Source organism: Aotus nancymaae, unplaced genomic scaffold (genome assembly GCF_030222135.1).
Source record: "Aotus nancymaae isolate 86718 unplaced genomic scaffold, 86718_ANA_hifiasm-v0.15.2.pri h1tg000003l, whole genome shotgun sequence".
NCBI classification, from domain to species: domain Eukaryota; kingdom Metazoa; phylum Chordata; class Mammalia; order Primates; family Aotidae; genus Aotus; species Aotus nancymaae.
The window spans coordinates 65,382,677-65,402,133 of NW_026988414.1; the positions used below are offsets into that span (position 1 = coordinate 65,382,677).

Genomic DNA, 19,457 nt, shown 5'->3' on the forward strand with positions numbered 1-19,457 from the left:
GTGCAGTGGTGTCATCATGGCTCATGCAGTGGTGTCATCATGGCTCACTGCAACCTCTGCCTCCCAGGTTCAAGTGATTCCTGTGCCTCAGCCTCTTGAGTAGTTGGGACTGCAGGTATGCGCCATCATGCCCAGCTAATTTTTGTATTTTTTGTAGAGGTGAGGTTTTACCATGTTGGCCAGGCTAGTCTTGAACTTCTGGCTTCAGGTGATCCGCCCACCTCAGCCACCCAAAGTGCTGGGATTACACACATGAGCCACTGTGAGTGGCCTCACTGAGGTTTTAAATCACATTCCTAATGATGAGTTATGTTGAACATCTTTTCATGTGCTGACTTACCATCTGTATATCTTAGTGTCTGTTCAAATCTTTGCACTTCCCCTTCTCCCCAAAAAGAGACAGGGTCTTACCCTGTCACCCAGGCTGGAGTACAGTGGTGCAGCCATAGCTCACTGTAACCTTGAATTCCTGGGCTCAAGTGATCCTCATGTCTCAGAGTCCCAAGTAGCTGGGACTACAAGCTACCTGGGACAGCTGTGTGCCACTGTGCTGGCTAAGTTTTATTGTATTTTATATATATTTTTAGAGACAGAGTCTTGCTATGTTGCTCAGGCTGGTCTCAAACTCTTGGCCTCAAGTGATCCTCCTCTCTTGGCCTCCCATGGTACTGGAATTGCAGGTGTGAGCCATCTCACTTGTCTGATTTTTAAATATTGGTTTTTTTCTTATTATTGAATTCCGAGGGTTCTTTACATATTCTAGTTAGCAGCCATTTAAAATATATGTGTTTTGCAAGTATTTCCTCCCAGTCTGTGGCTTGTCTTTTTTTAAATGAAGTTTTTTGAAGGTTTTAATTTTGCTGAAATTCAATTTATCAGTTATTTCTTTTCATGCTTTTTATGTCAGTTATATGAAGAACTCTGCCAAACCCAAGGACATCATTTTTTTTATGTTTTCTTCTAGAAGTTTTATAGTTTTAGGTTTATAATCCTTGTTGAGTTAATTTTTGTGTAAGGTGTAAATATGAGTCTAGGTTCTGTTTTTTTTTTTTTTTTTTTTTTAACATATAGAGGTTCTATTATAGTATCATTTGTTAAAAGACTCCTTTTTTCTTTTTGAATTAACTTTGTCTCAAAGAGTTGATCATATATGTGTGGTTCTTTTTTTTTTTTTTTTGAGACGGAGTCTCACTCTGTCACCCAGGCTGGAGCACAGTGGTGCAGTCTTGGCTCACTGCAACCTCTGCCTCTTGGGTTCTAGAGATTCTGTTGCCTATGCCTCCTGAGTATCTGAGACTACAGGCGTGCACCACCGTGGTATTTTTGGTAATAATACCAAAAAATGCTTTTTGTGTTTTTAGTAGAGATAGGGTTTCACCATGTTGATCAGGCTGGTCTCGAACTCTTGACCGCGTGATCTGCCCACCTCAGCTTCTCAAAGTGCTGGGATTACAGGCGTGAGCCACCGCACCTGGCCTCTTTCTGGATTCTTAATTTTGTTCCATTGTCTATGTGTCTGTCCTTTTACCAATCCTGCACTGTCTTGATTGCTGAAGCTTATTATAGTAAGTTTTGAAATCAGGTCATGTGAGTCTTTTGACTTTTTCAAAGTTGTTTTGGCTATTCTAGGCATTTGCATGTTTATATAAATTTTAGAATTCGCTGTTGATTTCTATAAAAAAAAGTCTGCTAGGATTTTGATTGGGATTGCATTGAATCTATTGATGAATTTGGGCATCATTGTCATTTTGACAATATTGGTTCTTACAGTCAATGAACATAATGTATCTCTCCATATATTTAGGTCTGTTTTTTCTCATCAGTGATTCGTAGTTTTCAATATACAGATCTTGCACATTATTGTTAAAATTGTACTTATGCAGTTCATGTTTCTTGGTGTTATTGTCAATGTTACTTTTAAACATTCTCCAGTTATTTATTGCTCGTATATAGAAACGTAATTGATTTTTACATCCTGACCATATATGCATAGGACTTTCACAGCTTGGATGCTTGGTGTTGAGTGCCTTGTTTCAGGGGAAGGGTTGCAAAGTGAAGAATTTATTTCTTCTGGATTCCCAGAAACAAATGTGACATTTTGGGCAAGTTGCGTTGGCCTTTGTGTGTGTTTCTTGTATGTAAAATGGAAGGCAATGGAGAAAACTGGATTCAAAGACCTGATGAGGTCCCATCCTGCCTGGGCACTGATGTTCACATCAACTGCAGGATGGGAGATTTGGAGAGAGCTGAATCCTTGTCATGGGAACCCTTTCTTCATTTCACAGAACTGAGAGGGCAGGGCATTTGCCTGCGGTTGCACAGTGGCTGATGAGAGGACAGGTCTCCTGTGCCCAGCCTGGGGTCTTGCACTTTTGATTTGGACTGGGAAAGGCAACCCAGCATGGTGACTAGGAGGCGACTCCACAGCTGGGAGGGAGGGAGAGGAGGCAGCTATCAGTGCCTGCAGCCGGGAGGCCCAAGGCTCTTCCCGGAGCTCTGACCCTCAGGAGTGGCCAGTTCACATTTGGCTGTTTTCAGAGCAGAAAAGCACTGTGCTTGGAAATGCGAGTTTTGGCTGACCTCACCCCGAGGTACTGAGTGTGGAGTTTAAGGGCCTTTGTAACTCTTTGGTTTGGAACTGGGTTCTGGGCATGGCTAGGGGAAAACACTGGAACGCATTCATGCTCATTCCATTCGCCCTGCCTCTGGGAGAGGGAAGCAGCCTCCTCTCCCTTGATCACTGCAGGCAGGTCGAGGGAGGGGAGGAACCTCTTCAGTCAGAGAGGCCCTAGCCTGGTCTTTATTTAATCCTGCCGGGGGCAGCTCTAAGTACTTTCTACCCTTTAGCTTTGACTTTTATGACGCCCTGTAAGCAATTTCATTTTACAGATAAAGAAACTGAGGCTCAGAGAGGTTTCACTTACTTACCAGAGTCACACAGATCACAAGTGAAAGAGCTGTAATGCGAACCCAAATTTTTCCTGAACTCAAAAGCTGATGTGACAGAGGTGACTGTTTATTAGGTAGACAGTTTCCATTTAGGATGATGGCAAAGCTCTGGAACTAGATAGGATGATGGTTGTACAACAGTGTGAATGTACTTATGCCACGGAACTGTGCACGTTAAAACAGTTAAGATGGTATAAGTTTTATGTTATGTGTATTTTCCCATATTATAAAAGCTGTTGTGCCTTCCATGCTGCCTCTGCCATAGCATGCTCCGTGGCAGGGTAGAGTGTGGCCCCTCGTGGCTCTGTCACCCAGTGGGTAGGACTGCCCAGGATCCCAGCAGAAGGATGCGTAGGGGCTGTGGCCAGCAGGATAGCCACAGCCAGCTTGGCCTTTTCACGCCATCCCCTGCTTTTAGGATAGAGAGAAACTCAGGCCCTGGCAGCGTCATCATGAGGATGCCAGGATGCCATCCCAGAGCCCTTGGTCCACACAAAAGAGGTGGGACCTGAGGTGACCATGGCCTGCTGGCCATGCCATAGTCCAGGGCTAGGTGGGAGCCAGAGTGGATGGCCAGGTGCCCGCCTATTTGGCCTCTGGCCTCTGTCCCTTGGCACTGCTGGGAGTTATGACTCTTTCCCCAACAAGAGCCTTCTCCTTTGGGAGGGAAACCAGGGAAGGAAGTCAAAACTTAACTGCCTTTATTTTTTTAGAGATGCGTCCTGAAGGATGTAGGGGGAAATTACATACTTCAGCCAAAACAAACAAGTAAGACACCAAATAAAAGGGGCTAGATGAAGCAAGTGTGGCACAACTCTGATAACTGTTGAATCTTGGTGAGAGGTAGTTCAGGTTGGGTTCTTAGAAGCACAGCCTGAGATGGGATTTAGATGCACATAGTTTATTGGGGGGCGTGTTTTCAGAAGAAAGGAGTGAAGGGAGCAGGATAGGGCAGCAAGAATGTGGTCTCAGCTGGAGTCCAGCTCAGCCTGATCCCATGGGGACATGGAGAGGGAACTGCCCCTCCGAGTGGTCACACCTTGAGGTATGGGGCCCAGACCTTGGCTCCCATGTCGGTTGGTCATTGGCTACAGGCAGACAGGCACACGTGTGTGCACGCACACACATACACACACCCCATGCTGGAGGTGAGCATCATTGCCTGACCCAGGACAATTCTCGCGATAAACGGACCTCTGTGAGCCATTACCCCAAAATTCCCAGTAGCTAGAGGTAAAGAGGACCTGGACAGGACGTGTCACAGCATCCGCGACATGGGTGCATGGGGGTTTATTGTTACTATTCTTTCACTTTTGGTGTATGCTTGAAGTTTTTCCTAAAAAATAACCCTCTACTAGAACAAAGTTCTGAAGAGGAAGGAAGCAAAGCCACCCACCGAGGGCTGGCTCTATGCCAAGCGTCTTGCTGCCTGTCTCCATCTCGGTGATCTCACCGAGACAAATGGGGAAAGCGAGACCCGGGAAAGTTAAAGGACCAGCTCTAGGTGTCGGGCGGCCAGATTTAGCAAATAAAAATACAGGATGCCCTTGTATATTGGAATTTCAGAACAATGAAAAAAGTTTAATGTGAGTTTTAGCATAGTGTGTCCCATACAATACTGGGGACATATGCATGCTGAAAAGTTATTTGCTGTTTATCGGGAACTCAGATTTTTAACTGGGTGTCCTGTGTTTTGCCTGATAACACTACCTAGGTCACACATCTTATAAGTGGTGGAGCTAAGATTCATAGTGAGGTGGAGCTGACCCTGAAGCTTATGTCTTTCACCCCTGCTGGGTACAGCACTAACAAAAGGGTTTTGAGGGCATTCTCTCACCAGGGCCTCAGAGGGTGCTGCCTGACAGCAGAGCCCATGAGGATCATCTGGGCAGCTTTGGAAACATATTGATGCCTGGGCGCCACCAAAATTAGCCTGGGCCTGGCAAATTTTTGTATTTTTAGTAGAGATGGGGTTTCACCATGTTGATCAGGCTGGTCTCGACCTCCTGACCCTCGTGATCCACCCGCCTTGGCCTCCCAAAGTGTTGGGATTACAGGCATGAGCCACCATGCCTGGCCTCTTTCTGGATTCTTAATGTGGTTCCAGACCAATTACATCAGGGTCCCTGTTAGACACACTCTCCTTCCCCCTCAATTTCCTTTTAAAACTGCAGGTGAGTGTAACATGCACCCAGGGCCGAGGATCACTGGCCTGGGCTGCCAGCTCTCATTGTTCATGAATTTGGGAAGGAATAAACCCAGGGGGAGGGCAGGGAGCACAGGTCTCCGGAGGAGCTTGTATCACCTCTCCTTTCAGCATCCTGCCGGGTCCCTGCCTCCAGCAGGCCCAGGTTCAGCCTGGCTCACGGGCTCTGCCCCAAACTGCCTGCATGCTAGGCTCCTTCACAGCCTTTGCCAGTCCCTCTACTTGGAATGCCCTTGTCAGGCTGGTTTTGCTCATCTGGCTGGCTCCTCCTGTTCCTTCTGAAGGTCCCACGTACATCACCTCTCTCTGGAGTCTGCCCTGACCCCACAGCAGAGCTAGTCACCCCATCCTTCATTGAGTCATGGCACAGGCTTCAGGAGTAGCACTCTGCTAGCAGAAGTGAGCAAGGGTCGGCTCACCCACTTCACTGCTCGCTCAGTACTTCTCCACATCCGAAGGCAGTGCCTGGCATGGTGTAGGCACTTGGCACATGGGTGTTGAAAGAAGGAGGAAGGATTTTGTTGGGGGCGTGAGGTCCCATCTTTCCTCCTCACCCTATTGGCCCTGGAGGGATCCCCCTTTCCCCCTACTCCTCTTCCTGCTTGGCACATAAATTCTGTTTGCCTGGAGCATTGGCCCTTTGCAGCCCAAAGGTAAACAGGTTTATAACAACTTTAGAGAAAAAGGAAAAAAAAAGCAAGTGAGCCAGGAAGTCATGCAGTTCCAGCTTCAGGGCTTGGGAGGTGGAAAAAGGCCCCAGTGGCAAACCCAGAGCCCGGGACCCAAGCCCCAGCGACGAGGAGCTGAGCCTCTGCTTTCCAGAACTTCACTCTGGATAAACATGGAAGTGAGGAGTGCTGCCTCCTCCCTTCTGAAATATGGCAAGGGAGGAGGAGAGGGAGTGAGGACCCTGGTTAGGAGAGGGAGCCCCGGGGTACCTGCTCAATGGCAATAATAGAAAGGCTTTTTAGAAATTGTGATATGGTTGACTGTCTGGACTATGTTTGAGCGTTCAGTTCAGTGGCGTCAAGTACGTTTACATTGCTGTGCTATCACCACCATTTATCCACAGAACTCTGAATCTGGCAAAAGGAGAATGGCTTTATAAAGCCTCATATTTTATCCTGTGGAAAATGTACACCAAGAGGCTTTTTTTTTGAGACAGAGTCTTGCTCTGTCGCCCAGGCTGAAGTGCAGTGGTGCGATCTTGGCTCACTGCAACCTCCGCCTCCTGGGTTCAACCGATTCTCCTGCCTCCTGAGTAGCTGGGACTACAGGCGTGTGCCACCACCCCCGGCTAATTTTTCTATTTTTAGTAGAGATGGGGTTTCGCCATGTTAGCCAGGCTGGTCTCAAACTCCTGATCTCAGGCAATCCGCCCTCCTTGGCCTCCCAAAGTGCTGGGATTACAGGCGTGAGCCACCATGCCCAGTTCCGAGAGGCTATTTTATATCAATAGCTGGCGACACAGATGAAGAAAACAGCCCCCTGCCTGTGGGAAGCTCCCATGGTTGTGGGGCAGGCAGTCCCAGGACAGAGAGGCCCATGGAGCCAGGGAAGGCTGTACGAGGCAGGATGGTGAGGTGGAGGATGGTGAGGCACAGCTGGAGATGTTCAAGAGGGCGCACGCTCCAGGCTCGGCTCCGAACAGGACCCCAGGGATGTGCGTGCGTGCTGCTGTCATACATGGATCTATTCATGTCACCGTGAACATTGCAGGGGGCTGTGAGAGGAGTGTCACGATCCTCCAGGAAGTTTGGAAAATAGAAAAATATTGCCTGTTCCACAACCGCCATGCCCAGTTTCCTCTGTCCTTCAGTTTCTTGTCTTACGCACATATTTCCACTAGATCACAGCCCAGTGGCAGAGAAGATAACATTTTCCTCTCTGTCCTCCTCACCTTACATCATAGTAAGCACTTTTCCATGTTGCACCCAGGCTTCCAAATGTCTACGAAGAACCCTGCTTTGTCCAGGGAGTGTGTCCGCCATGAATTCGCCTCCAAGCGGCAGGGTGGGTGTGGAAGTGGCTGCATCTGGGGCCAGAGAGCGGGTTCAGCTGGGTGAACTGAACTGTAGGAGTGAGGAGGGACGCTTTGGCAGTTTGAGGGCATTTATTTGGAGCAAGGTCATGGATGGTGGAGGCCGAGACTGTTTAGGTGGCATCTTCGAGCCACTGCAGTGCATTCACAGGCGTTCTTCTCTGGGTCCTGTATCAATGGAGGGTAACTAAGGCCCTCATCTGGTTGCAAATAGAACCCAGGTGCGGACTGTTCTACCCTGTAGCCTTTGGACACTAGAGGTGACCAGTGCATGTCTGGCACTATGTGTCCATCGTCCCAGGGCTCTAGAGAGGGAGCCTTACCCAGGCCTTCTCATTCCCAGCACAGAGCCGCTCCTGTCCCCCATGGAGCGGTGGGCAGGCAGGCAGGTCAGAGCTGCTCAGGGACTGCAGGTGTGCATTGTTAAGAGCGCTTGGTAAGGGGTGCAGAAGGTGTGTGGGGAGCTGACAGTAGCATCTTTGTGGTTTGCTTTAAATATACCTATTTGCTTTTGTTTTGCAAGAAGCGTGTGACTTGTTAGGGAAAACTTGGAAGGCAGAGAAAAGTGCAAAGAGATGCAGGGAGGGAATTCCCATAATCTGACTGTCCAGAGATAGTTACTGTTAACATTTTCCTGTATTCTGTTTAAATTTAAGAAAAAAAAAATTAGTTTTTTAAGAAATTGGCTCGCTTCATTGCCCAGGGTAGCTTCAAACTCGGCTCCAGTGCTCCATCCACCTCAGCCTTCCGGGTAGCTGGGACCACAGGAACACACCACTGCACCTGGCTGTTCTGTTAAAAAATACAGTTTTATGTCCTGCCTTGTCTCCTCAGCATTACATAAATATTTTCCCGTGTCATTAACATCCTTCATAAACATTGTTTTTGATGGCTGCGTTCTATTCTGGCCTATGGATCTGCTAGGCTGACTTACTTCTTAGCTTGTGAGTTGGACACCTGGCCTCCCAGGTGGGAGAGGGAGCCCTGGCTGGGAGGTGGGGTCTGCCCACATTGCAGGCTGTGGCACTCTCACCCTGGCAGTCCTCTGTGCACTGCTGGCTGTGCTACATCCTGCCCGGTCCTTGGACATCCAGCGTTATCCATTCCCCTCTTTGAGCTTCTGCAGCCCTGGACATGAATCGAAGGCTCTTTCAGGAAGCCTTCTCTGGTCATCCAGCTTGGGGTGGCCAGTGGGTGTTTGCCATCCTCTCTGAACTCCCGAGAGTCTGATCCTTAGTACATGCTGCCCAGATGGCATGGTGGGATCATCCCTGCCACGTTTGCCCTCTTTTTCTTGATTTCTTTGCAGAGTTTGGCTTTAGAGCAACACTTTGCCATTCACTAGCTGTGTGACCTTAGGCAAATTCCTCAACCTCTCTGAGTTTTGGTGTTTCTTCTGTAAAACAAGGGTGATAATAATGGACCATTTGCCTGGTTCTTGCGAAAACAAAAAGAGATTATGTGCCAGGTGCCGAGTACTGTGCCAGGGACATGTTGAGTGCTTGATAAGGGATGGGGGTTATTCTGAGTGTCAGCGGTGGGACTGTTACCCTGCCATCTCCCCTTTCACCCACAGGGATGAGCAGCCCAGTGGGTAAAGGTTGACCAGAACTATAGTTGACTCAACTACAGTTGAGTGAACAATCTTTGCTCCCTTTTCTTCTGCCCGCACTTTGGTTGGGGAAACTGAGGCCACCTGAAGTTCCCACCTACACCTCATGACTTTCTCAGATCCCTGGAGTCTGGCTTAGGATATATCTTTGGAGATTTGGGAACACACTGGGTGCATCAGTTGGTGAGCCAGGGAAATTAGCAGGAACGAGCTCATTTCGATAGCAATGAGCTGAGTCTCTCTCCAGCTGCCAGACATTTACGAGGCTGGCTGGGTGCCGGCGGCCGGAGGCCTCCAATGGCCCTCATCCCTCTGCCTTCCGGCTGGAAATAATTCGTGTTTAAAAAATAACAATAATAAAAAAAAAAATCTCCATCTCCTCTGGCCTTCTGGTTTCTTTGGGCCCAGGTGGGGAGATGGTGGATGCCTTTTCCCTGTAAGCAGCTCTCTGTTCAGGGCAGCCAGACAAGGAAGGCCATCCCTGTCCCTCCTCAACCCTCCCTCACCTGCCAGAAGATTGGGCCATGAGGTGGATGGCTGAGGGGCTTTGCCTCAGAGGAACCCTCTGTAGCAGACCCTGCTCTTAATTAGGGAAGAATTGTTTGTATTTTGTTAGGCTCCTGCAGGAATTTTGGTACCTTTTCCTGCTCCTGGCCTCAGTTTCCCCATCTGTAAAATGAGGAGGAGGTTGGGAGGGAGGACATATAACTTATAGATCCAATGTTATATGGAAACTAGGGTCCTGAGGTTGGGCGTTTTCAGCCCTGATGGGGAACCATCATCCCTTGCAGCACATGTTAAATGCAGGTTCCCAGGCTCAGACTCACTAATCAGAATCTCTAGGGTAGGGCCTCTGAGTGTGCACGTCTGGGGCAATTGAAAAAATGGAGATTAAATTCACAGAACTCTATTTTGAAGTCCACAGTTCAGTAGTTTTTAGTATATTTGCAGCGTTCTGCAGCTGTCACCACTCCCTCATTCAAATGCCCTGGGATTCCAGTTGCCGCTGGTCCCTCTGGGCAGCTCTTCAAGTGCGTGTCCTGAGGCATTGACTTGGACCCTTGTGTTCCCCGCTCTCCTGGTTGGGGTTTCCTGGTGACAGAATCAGGTTTTCAGGCCCCTTATGAGTTAAGATGAGAAGTTTCTGAGAGGAGGAAGCCAGACTGGGGGAGAGATGACCCTGTTTCCCTACAGCGTTCTAGGGCAGCAGAGGTCTTGCTGCCTTTCTCGGTCCCCAGTGCCCCACACCCTGTGAGCAGGGCAGTCACTTACTCAGAGCTAGTGGACCCTTTAAGCCTCAGCATATGAAATTCTTGTGGCAGTTTGAGCATCTCACAGCCACAACGCAGGTAGTACAGTGGTGGCCCTGCACCCTGGAGAACCCCCTCTCCACTTTCTCAGCCCACCTCTCACGGAGTCAGCATCCCCTCACTGTCCTGAGCATGTGCCCTTCCTCTGGCTGCCAGGTGCTGAGACTCTGGTTGTCATAATCCCACCAATGTCTGGTTTCCCTCAGAGCAACTTGGGGTACCTGGAAGCTTCAACCCTAACAGACAGGTCTTTGTGAGGGTCACAGTCTTGGGGTGGGACAAGGTCCTTTCATTCCACCTTGTTAGTGAAAGGGATAGGCTTTTGCCCAATGCTCCTGCCCTGGCTGAGGGTATGTCTGGTGGTCTTGGCCAGGACACTCCCCCTTGGATCTTCCTGGCAGTGAAACTCTATACAAGATTATCTGCAGCCCCAATGTTTGTGGTCCTGAGGTCCCATGGGGTCCAGCCAGCCCCTCTGAATAGTAATTGGTAGATCTGAAAATGGGATTCAGTCACAGTTGACCCCTTTTTTGGGAAGGAGTGACTGATTGGCTATGTGCCTCCTCATAGTGAAGCTCGCGGCTCTCAGGGTCACCGCCAGCATTTCTGACCCTGTCCACAGTCAGCACCCATTCCCGGGCCCCGAGCTGTCGTTAAGGAAGCCAGGGAGGGAAATCAGGGAAGGAAGTCAGGTTGGTGGCCGTTCCCTTTGCTTGGACTGCCTGCTGTGCTCCCTGGCCTGAGGCCTGGCTTTGTTTCTGGGTTTGAGTGCTCTTACTGGGTTCTTCCCTGAATCTTCAGCCCGGAAATCTTTTCCCTGGAGTCCCCCACCTTGAGTCCGGCATTCCAGAACAGCTGCCCTCCCACGGTTAGCATATGGTGACGGTCCATGCCTTGACCATGTGACCGTTCCCTCTGTGGGCCTCAATTTCCCCCTCTGTCAAATAACAGGGCCTTTATAGCCCTGTCCTGCCATGTGGCACCCTACTCTTGATGTGGTAGCTGCCCAGGGAAGGTGGAGTGAACGGATGGACACTCCCACCAGCCAGAGGCCCTCCAGTGCCTTGTTCCTGGTGGGATCCTTAGAGCTTTCTGCAGTTTGCAGTGAGAGAGTGGCAGTTTTCTTTCTAAGAAAGAGGGTGGTTCTGGACTGAGTAGTTATTTCCCAGGGCACTCCCAACGAGCCAGTCTCACAAGGCTGACTTGGACTGCATTCTCTTGGAGTGGCTGGGCTTGAATCGTGAGCAGGGGCCTCTGGGTTGGCATGGAGTCAGTTTCTGCATCTGTAAAATGGGTATATACCTGAAAAGGCTTTTGTGAATGTGAATGAGATCATGTATGCCCACACGGGTACAGGTATAATCCTCCTAGCTGTCATCATCACTGATGCCCTCATTATACAGAAAAGAGGCTCTCAAAGACATTACATGGCTTGTTCATCCAGCCAGTTAGTGAAGGGGTGGGCCCAAACTCTACCTCAATAGCATTTGCTCTTTCATTTTTTTTTAAATACATGATTCATGCAGATCATTTAGAAAACAAGAAAAGCACAAAGGAAAATCAAATTACCCTTAAATCACCCTAAAATAAAATAATTATTATTCTTAAAATAATCTGGATGTTATTTTTCGTGTCATCCTCTTTCTTAGCAAAATATGGAAAGTAGAAATGGTCTCCATGTAGCCAAATGAAAAAGTTCATATAGCTGTTTTGTAGCTCTTTTCTCTTGGCAATACTGAAGCCACGTCCTCAATTCAACACATAGTCTGATTTTTCATGGCTGCTTAGTATTCCATGTCATGGTTGTGCCATATTTCCTTAACCAATCCCCCAGGGCTAGATATTTAGGTGGCTGCAGTGCCTTTTTCAAAAAAAAAAAAAAAACTATCATAAAATCATAAAACATGGCCACTTGGCGAGCATCTTATGTCTTTGTGCACGTCATTGGTGATTTCCTTAGAATATGTTCTTAGAAATGGGATTGCCAGGTCAAAGGCTACACACATCTAAGGTCAGAGTGCCCTCCGGAAAGGCCGTATCCGTTTTCTCTCAGCAGCGCTAGAGGAGAGGGCCCGGATCCTGTAACTCACAACCCTTTGCTATTTCCAAACCACGAGCCCAGAAAGAGTCGAAAAAAACAAAAACCACGGCTCTGGGAGCGACTTCCTGCCAGAGGAAGGGAGGCATTTGGCAAATAGTCTACTCCCAGTTTTTGAGTGAATGTTGTGTGGCCCGCCTCGGGCCAGGCCATCTGGGAACGGACTGAAGAGTAGAGACCAGGTCTGTGTCCTCAGGCGGCTTCCATGTGCCTCAAGGGAGAAGATAACGCATGTCGGGACACCTGACAAACAGCTTAAAGACCACCGGATCCCAAGTCCAGGCTGAGGGTGGGGCCATGGCCACTGTGTCCACTCCATCCCCCTCCATCCCTGTCACCTGCTCAGGGCCACGCAGACTAGATGTGCAATGGATATTTGTTGAACAGCAAAAAGCAGTGTGCTACCCACAGAAGATGACTATGAACTCCTTGAAGTAAGGTTTGAGTCTTGTTCGTGACCGACTACACTCCCTAAGCCTGGAACCTCGTCATTGTCATAAATACTGGCCAAGTGAACAAAGGCTCTATGAAGAATCCAAGAAGGTTGGTGGAGTGGTCTAGACCCCAGCAGGAAAGTGGGATGAGCCGGCGTGCTGCCCAGAGCCCGCATCGTCGGTCCCTCTAGTAGGTGCTAGGAAGCACTGGGTGGAGGGTCTGGGGCTGATTTCATGTCCCCCGCTCCTATGGGACTTGGGCAATTGCCTCACTGAACCTCAGTTTTCTTAAGGGACTAGACTTTGTTTTTGGGGGCTCCTTTCTGGTTCTTGCTAAGAATCTGGGTGCCTGTGGTCAAGATGGGGGCTGGGAGAGGGTTAGTTGGCAGAATTTGGCCCTACATGTCCAGCAAGCCTGCCCATGACCAGGTGACCTCTGGCCAGAGGGTAACTGCTTTCCAGCCCAGGACCCTGCCCTCCCCACAACCTCTCAGCAGGACCCTCCTAGCTGGCTGGTGGCACACCCAGGAGGTATGGAAATAAGGTGACCCAGCTCTGGCTGCCCCTCTATTTTGAATAAGGTTGTGGATTGTTTATTTGAGAGAAGAGAGGCCCCAGCCACACATCCTGCTTTCAAAATCTGGAGCTCTAGCCGAGCCCTCTAAGCCTTGAGCCCCATACCCTCTCCCTTCACCCAGGCCCCTCTTTCACAGCGCCCCCACCCCGGCTGACATACCTTCTGCCCCCACCCCGCTTCCTGGGCCGGCTTTTAAATAGCTCTCAGTGGTCTTCTCCCTCCTGTTCCCGTCTACTCCTTTCCCTAAACGCCCCTTCGCCACAGGCCAAGGGGAAAAGGACTTCCTACTCCAGGAGGACACTTTTACTTTGGCAAAAACACTCATCTTAGACTTTCCTGGTATTTCAGTGATCTGAGTACTGAATCTACTTTGTTGACGAGGACACCAAGTGTCAGAAAAGTGCTGCTGCTTGTTCAGAGTATGTGGGACTGCAGTGGCCTGGCATAAGACTCAGAGTTAGGCTCTAGCCCAAGCTCTGCCTCCGGCTTGCTATGTGACCTTGGACAAGTCCCTTTCCCTCTCTGGGCCTCAGCTGGCTCACCCACAGAGTGAACGGGTGGGTGGTAGATGCTCTTCGAGTTCTTTCCACCTCTGTTTCTCTGTCTTCATGAGAACCACACGGTGTCAAGTGAGGAGGCCCCCTGCCGCTTCTCCATTTTCCCCTGAAGGCCTGTGGTACCCCGACTCCTCCCTTGTCCCCACTGCCCACAGCCAGTTGAGAGTCAGAGACAAAGGCCTGCTGCAGGCAGAAAGCATGGCCAGAGGGGATGTGTGCTGGTGCTTGGCTGACAGTCCCTGATAAGAGGCCGAGGCTCCCTGAGAATCAGCTGGAGGGTGCTGGGGGTGGGGAGCACGGAGCAGGCTGGCACTGGGCTCACCAGCCTCTCTGCCCATCCCTTCTGGGGCCTCCCCAAGCCCTCGGATACAGGTGAGGGAAGGTTTCATGATAAATGCTAGATTTGCTGAAAGGGACGCAGCAGCCATGCAACTTCAGTGCCTCTTGTCCTATTAATCCTTTGTGAAGTGGGGGTTTTCTGGCCCCAGCAAAGCTGGAACCCTCAAAAGGCTGCCCGACCCATAGGCTCTCCTCCTCTCTCATGTGGGGCATGTGGGGCCTGTGGGCTGGGACGTGTGGTTTAAAGTCTGGAAGTTAAAGGTCTCCCTCCGCTGCGAGCCAGCTCTTTGTTCCACATCCTCAAGGACCCTGACTTCAGCCTATTGTTCCCCCTGCTGACACAGAGGCTCCAAGTTCCTCTCTGGATTTGCACTAGGGTGGGGCGGGGGTCCTGCTGTTGGTCGTGGGGGCTGGGGAGTCTGTGCATACCTGCTTATTAAAAGTCACTCACTCGTTCAGAGAAAAATGCTGTTTTGGGACACCCTCTTGCGTGTGGGAGGCTGAGACAGTGACTGCTGAGGTTTTTGTATTCTGAGTTTTGTCAAGCTGAGGCCTGGCCACTTCTGGCTTTGGCTGATTTTGTGTCCTTGGTGGACGTGATAATCAAACTGCTCAGCTGACCAGGCGGGGCGAGGTTGGATTTGACAGCAGGTGGCGGAGGTGGTGCAGAGGGCTCGCTTCTGGACTGGAACTAACAGTGGCCGGCAAGTGAATCCAGCAAGTCCCCCTGCTCCATGGGATTCCCAGACCCTTCAACTCAGAGTTGACCATGGGGGAAGAACTGAATCCTCCAGAGTTGGGGGCGTGATCCAGGGCTCCAAAGTGTTCATCATGTTTTGAAGTATTAATAAGAGAAGAGTATGTTTGAGTGATTTTCTGGGGTATTGTGCTTTTGGTCATTTAGTGTGTCAGTTCTTGCTATGATAGCACTAATGCATAAAATTCTTTCTGACTTGATTTTCATTTTACAAACATAATCCGACTAATCTAATTGATCCAATTGATCTTCCCTGAGAGGATCCAGCCAGAAGGACAGAAATTCTTGTGACAAGTGGGGAAAATGAGGCTTGGCCAGAGGTTGCACGGTTTGCCAAGTTTGCATGGCCAGGCCAGCGGGGTGGGGCATGGGTAGGCCATGGGCCTCTGGCTGCCAAGGCCTGGTCTTCCCCCCAAATCTGCCCTTCTCCATGAGCGCCTTACCTGCCGGTGCTAAGAGCCTGGCCTTGACTCGGACTCCCTTCGTCAGCAGGAGGCTCTGGCCAGACTCTGCTTCCCCGTGGGGAACTAAGCCTGCTCCTCCCGGCTGCTCTTTGTGGGCCCTCACCCTCTTCTCTTCTGGGTGTTCCCTTGAGAGTGTCAGGGGCTTCATGGTCAGGAGGGTGGGAGATGCTGATTGCAGAGCCTGCCTGGCATTAGCACCACCCCGTCTGCCTACTGGCATTGCTGCTTCTCACAGGTAGTTTTTAATACCAGGTTAGCCTTCCTCTGACACCGACTCCGAGTTTCTCCCTGAGTCATACCTGCCTAGGATAATTGGAAAATGAGAAGCGTAAATTTGATAGAGGTTGAACCAGACACCTGCCTTAGAATGCAGGGCCAATTCGAGTGACTTGGGGATTATTGGACATCAGGTGTTCACTTCTGCTCTGGCCACCATTTCCTCAGGACTGACTGCAGCCATCTGTCCCACGTAGGAACCCTTAATCTTTCCCATTCTCACCCCTGCAGAGATGGCCTAAAGTCTTCCCTAAGAGCCCTTTGCACCCCACTTCTCCTTCCCCAGCACACGGCCACTCCCATGCCCTAACTTGCCCCATTGTAGCCAGACCCCTCCTTCCAATCATGAGCCTCCCTGGGCTCCATAAATCACCCTAAGAGCACATTCCTTGGGGGATTTGTAAAATAATCAAAATATTTAGGGAAAAGACCTTAAGATTACTTATGGCTATTAGTGGGATCCATATATTTTGGCACCAAGCATGGCTTAATTGAAAAAATATGTGTGCTTGGTGATTTCTTTCTTCCCTTTTTTTTAAATAAGGAGTAGGCCCAGAGAGAAGAGTGGTTAGGCAAAAAAATAGGGAGGAATTAAATATCAAAAGAGTTTGTGTGGAGGAGCTGTTTACAGAATTGTGGAAAATATAATGCTAAATGGAAAGTAAGCCTGCCTATATAGTCCAGGATTATTAATAGAGCCTGGTTACCGTGCACATAATGAAGCTTTTAAGAGACCTGGGACAACTTTCCCCTTTGCAAAACAAGTTTCCTTCAAATAGCACCATTCACGCAGCTAAGGGCATTGGGTTACAACAATAAATAAAAATGAACAGTGCCCTGAGAAATTCAAGGAATGCACAAACGTTTCAGTGATTTAGTATGAGAAAACACTATTTAAACATTTAATTGAATTGCATACTTTCATCTTTAAAACGTTAGCGTTTGAACTGCCACCTGAATCTCCCTCTCTTCACTTCATTAGGTTGCAAGGCTCTTTCAGGGGAGGGAGTTCCTATTCTCCTGCCCCTCTCCAGGCTGTTCCCCTTCCCTGCTGTTCCTTAACTTGCTTTTTTGCCCAAGACTATCAGGAAAAGGAGACTCGACGGGAGTTTCCTTTTAAAGCTATAGGGAGAGACTTAGAGGGGATGTGTTTTTCAGAGTATTTAATTTGTCAGGACTTGATATGAGCTGTGGATTCCGGGGTCAGTCACCACCCTCCCCGAGACTCAGTTTCTCTTTTGTTAAATCAGGAATTCAGGTTAGAGCCCCGGGAGAACTTTGTCAACAATACACGTGCCCAGTGCCCAGGCTAATTCAGTCAGTTGCCCAGGAGCTTCTGTCGTGCCTTCTTGGTTAAAAATTACTGGAGTGGGCTGGGTGTGGTGGCTCATACCTGTAATCCCAGCACTTTGGGAGGCTGAGGTGGGCAGATTGCTTGAGCACAGGAGTTCAAGACCAACCTAGGCAACATGGCAAAACCTCATGTCTACAAAAAATACAAAAATTGGTAATCCCAGCACTTTGGGAGACTGAGGTGGGCCAGTCATGAGGCCAAGAGTTCGAGACCAGCCTGGCCAATATGGTGAAACCCCATCGTTTCTACTAAAAATACAAAAATTAGCCGGGCATGGTGGTGGGTGCCTATAATCCCAGCTTCTCAGGAGGCTGAGGCAGGAGAATCGCTTGAACCTGAGAGGCGGAGGTCACTGTGAGGCGAGATCATGCCATTGCACTCCAGCCTGGACAACTAGAGCAAAACTCCATCTCAAAAAAAAAGCAAAACAGAAACAAAAATTAGCTGGGCATGGTGGCATGCACCTACCCAGGAGGCTGAGATGGCAGCAAAGTTGAGCCCAGAAGGTTGGAGGCTGCAGTGAGATATGATAGTTCTGCTGTACTCCAGCCTGGGTGACAGAGATCCTATCTCAAAACAACCAAAAAATGTACTGGAGTGGAAACTCCAGAGGGCCCTTGCAGGTCTAGGAAGCTAGGGGGCAGAGACACAGTGATCACTGGGCACTTCCTGAGCCCGGTGAGCTCAGTGCATGGTGGAAGGTGCCTGGCTGAATCCTCCTGGGTCTAGGGACTCCTCTGTGATTCTAATCTTGGCTGATACCTGCCCAAGGAAGCCTGACCCCTGTGGCATCCCCTTCTATGTGCTGGAATCAAGTCTTTATGCGTGGACAGTTGTTCAAAGTTGCCGGGACAGTGGAGCCTACTGACAGATCAGATTTGGCTCTGAAGAGGGAAAGGGAAGATCATGTGTCCTCAGCACGTTTTCCAGCCTTGGCGAGGATTTGTCCTTCGAGGTTAATGTGTACACGTGGGAAGCACACAGCCCTCACAGACACGTTCTTTCCTCAGAGATTAACCAGTGGCCCTGTATTGATTGCCAGCTTACCCTGTGGGCTGCCGTGGGGGACACAGGGAGGCTTTTTTGCAACCCTGCCCTGGAATGGCTTGAAATCTGTTTTTACAGGTAGACAGCAGAGCAATGTGACCTTGGGCCAGTCACCGCTGAGTAAGACAGAGACATCAAATCTAGATGCCTAGGAAAGCCCCCTTGGTAGCAAACCCCTTTTTCTTTGTGGGTGTCTTCATAAACTGTTGCATATCTTAGCTCCCAGTTAGACTGGGGGTACCTTGAGGACAAGGGCAAGTGTCCTGTATTTTCAGAAGATAGGGACGTTCCGTGTGGCCAGTGAATGCTCATCGAATGACTCATCCAATTCATTTTGCCCCATTTAAGGGAACCTCCTCTGAGCCCAGCCCTGGTACCTAGTGTGGGGTACAAAGCAGATAGGACCTAAGCCTTGTTCTCACAGTGCTTCCCATCTTTCGAGGGACTTGGGCTTGGCTATGGTTTAATTTATTTGGTGCCAAGAGGAGGTTTTCTTAGTTTGAGTGTCCCCAGGAGCAGATCTCACACCAAAAATTCAAGTGCACGGTTTATAGAGGCAGGGGGGTTTACCCAGGAAACAGCAGTTAGGAGAGTGCTGGGAAGGGAAGAGAAGGGGCTAGTGCAGGCAGCATTATCAAGCCAGCTACTTCTGTGGGCATTTGGAGCCGAATCCTGCTGGGAACTTAGGGAAGCAATGCAGAACTCACCCCAGCTATCCTCTTTGAGGGGCAAGGGAGCTGGGGTATTAATCCACCACTCCTGGCGCATCTGTTCCTGGCACTTCCCAGCACTCAGGCAGAACAAGCCCCTTGCAGGCAGGGTGGGTCCTAGGACAAAAGCAGGTGTTGGCATTTGCATGGAATTGGTGGGGGCCAAGAGGATGTGAGCAGAGCACCGCAGAAGTGTTTGCTGGGCCTCCATGTGCCAGACCGAGAGTAACCCAGACTCCCCCATCCCCCACCCTGGTCTCCTAGAGGAGTGGTTTGTTCTAAGGAAAGGGGCACCCAGGAAGCCCCTGCCCTTTGGAAAACAAATACCGAGAAGGCCCTGTGCCTGAGGTTCTCTGGGTAAAAGCAGTTTGCAAAATGCTGAGCCTTACTCTGCAGGAAGTCAGAGGGTGATGGTGGTGATCATCTTTGCTTAGAGGGTTCAGACCTGCAGCCTTTACCTCCTACTCCAGAATCTGAAGGTGGGGCCAGTCCCAGCTTGGCCTCTTGGTAGCCAGTGGCCCTGGAGAAGCTTTTGAACCTACTTCCCCACGGATTGTGGGCCTTGAATGGTAGTCTATGAACAGTGCCTGGTGTGAGCGCATAGTGGATGCCCAGGACTATTCATTCTCACTCCCTTCCCTTCCTGGCCAATGGCGCATGTCCTCCCATGGCCCTCCCATCAGGCTTTGAGGTGGCAGGCTGGCTGGGTCTATCATGGCCTCTTCC

At 49.8% G+C, this 19,457-nt stretch overlaps 1 protein-coding gene across 1 annotated transcript in view; it reads left to right on the forward strand.

Moving 5' to 3' along the window:
• The window catches only part of SMAD6 (SMAD family member 6), an 82,609-nt gene that overhangs the window by 30,362 nt on the left and 32,790 nt on the right, over nucleotides 1–19,457 (forward strand). The window lies entirely within an intron of this gene.